Source organism: Pteropus medius, unplaced genomic scaffold, assembly GCF_902729225.1.
Source record: "Pteropus medius unplaced genomic scaffold, Ma_sr-lr_union100, whole genome shotgun sequence".
NCBI classification, from domain to species: Eukaryota; Metazoa; Chordata; class Mammalia; order Chiroptera; family Pteropodidae; genus Pteropus; species Pteropus medius.
Window position 1 is genome coordinate 1,655,017 of NW_024356333.1, and position 2,347 is coordinate 1,657,363.

Genomic DNA, 2,347 nt, shown 5'->3' on the forward strand with positions numbered 1-2,347 from the left:
GAAAACTGACCGCCCCCCTCCCCCGCCGCCCGGTACAGTTCCGTGAATTTTAACACACGTGTAGATTCACGTAACCAACACTGTGATCAGGATAAAGAGCCTGATCTAACCCTTCCCTCTCAGAAAACGCCCTGTGATATTCCCTTTTCCGCAGCCCTGAAATCCTGCTTTATGACGTGGTATCTACACTTAACCGTTTAAAAACACGCTGCGCCACGTCCTCTGGCCACGATCATTTGGATCACGGTTTTCTGTAGGGAATGGATCATCCCCGCTGGGGTGTCACCCCAGCGGCATGGGGGTGAAGGAAGTGATTGGGATGACAGTGGCTTGTGTATTGTCCCTTGGTTCTTCCCCGCCAACACGGCGAGGAATTATAGGTCAGTGAGACTGAGGAAAAGTAAGATTTTTTTTAAAAAAAATAAGATTTCTTGGAAGTACTTTTTAGAAGGAGATGAGCCACACGAGGGAGGGCTGCAGCCCTGTGGGACTTGGGAGGTGAAGAGAAATGACAGTCTGCCCCAAAGGGAGGGGCGAGTTTCCAGCCAGGAACGCTGTGGCAGGAATGGGAAGGTCTGTTGAGATCTGGGCCGTAATGGGAAGTCCTAGATGATCCGTTTGTGAGGTCACCTTGACTGACAGTCGGCGGCTATATAAACGCGTTGCCTACTGCGCAGGTGCTTACCCAGAATTCAGTCTGTTATAATTAGAGTCATGAACTTCCAGGCATAGTCACGACATTATAATGATGGTATAATGAGGCTGAAGCTGGGGTACTTTCTGCGCATGCGTTTGTAGATGGTTTAGCCAGCCACTTTTATGGCCTTCGTGCTCTAGGATTTGGGTGATCTATAACCCTAAAAGGCAGGTATTTCTGGGAGGTCCTTAAGGGAAGTTTCCATGGTTACAGAACTGGGCTTTGGCTCCTGTCACCGATGCCCGACTAGCTACCTGACAGGATCATTTTCGTTTAGCTGTTTTCGAGATTTTTTTTCCTTTGGTCTTTAGTTTTTAGCCATTGGATTATGACACGTCGAGGCGGACACTCCTTTGAGTTAGTCCTGTTTAGGGCTCACTGAGCTTCTTGAGTCTGGGTTTATGTCTTCGAGAAGTTTTCAACCCTATTTCTTCGCACAAACAAAAGGAAATGTTCCGGAAATCTTTCATTTGCCTCTCCAGATATATTTTTTCTGCCTTTCTCTAGTTTTCTCTGTGCCCTGAAGGGGTATCTTATATAAGTCACATCACTGGGCTCTCTTGTCCTATTGTGGCAGCCTGACCCTGCCTGGCCATTTCTTGCTCAAATGAGTGTGTTCCCGACTCCCCCCTCCTCCACCTCAAAGACTCTCCAACTAATATCTGTTCTTTCATGGCCTGCCAACCAGTTAATGTTCTTTCTTATCTCTGTAGCTGTGTAGGAATAACAAGACTGTATAAAACTGCCTGTTATGTTACAATCGGGGCTCAGCCTTTGGATAAGGATTCGCTGAGCAGGTGCCGGCATCAATAAACGCTGCTTCCTGCTTATAGCCTCCGTGTCCCGTCTCTCTGTTTGAGAATCCTACAACATTATGACTTTTCGTTGGGTTTGGCCAATAGGGAACACGAGCAAGAGATCAGAGGAGGAACATTCGGTCACCAAGATCCTTCGCTGCCAGGTTGTCTCAGGCTGGCTGTGTTTCTGTGAGAAGGTGACAGTTCGAATCAAGCACCATCTCCATCGGCTTCCTCTGTCTCTGGCTGAAACCAGTCATTATTATCTTTCTCTGTCTTTTGGCCCTAGGGGTGATGATACCCCCCCCCACCTTGGCTACCGGTCCTGATATGGTATCGTCACTTGTAGTTCCTTAGACTTTCCCTGTTTCTTTATCAAACTCTTCCCAAATGACCCACTTTGAGAGATAGAGTGTTTTTTTTTTGGGGGGGGGCCATGATTAGTCTTATTCTGTCACCCCCCCCAGGCAGCTGTTTCCCATTGGCGTTTCAGATTTTTGATCTTTTTCCAGGTTGGACATCCTGAAGGAAAAAGGCGCATTCGATTATCGCCACTTGGTTTTACATGAACTGATATAGAGAATGTTTTTATAACTGCAAAGTTAACTCAAGAATAAGGAGCCCTAATGTGTATTTATTATCGTCATCATATCATTCAAATGGAGGAGGATATAAAATGGACGTGTGCCGTTTTAATCATAATAACCGTGTGTCCACCATCTTGGTCAAGGAGAAAAATGCCCCCGACTCCGGGATCCTATGCAGTTCCCCGAGGGGGGCTGGGGGCGGGGCTTGAGTCCTACACCCAGGGAGGAAAGGGTGCTTGGCTGAGCGCGAGAGAGAGTTCAAATCC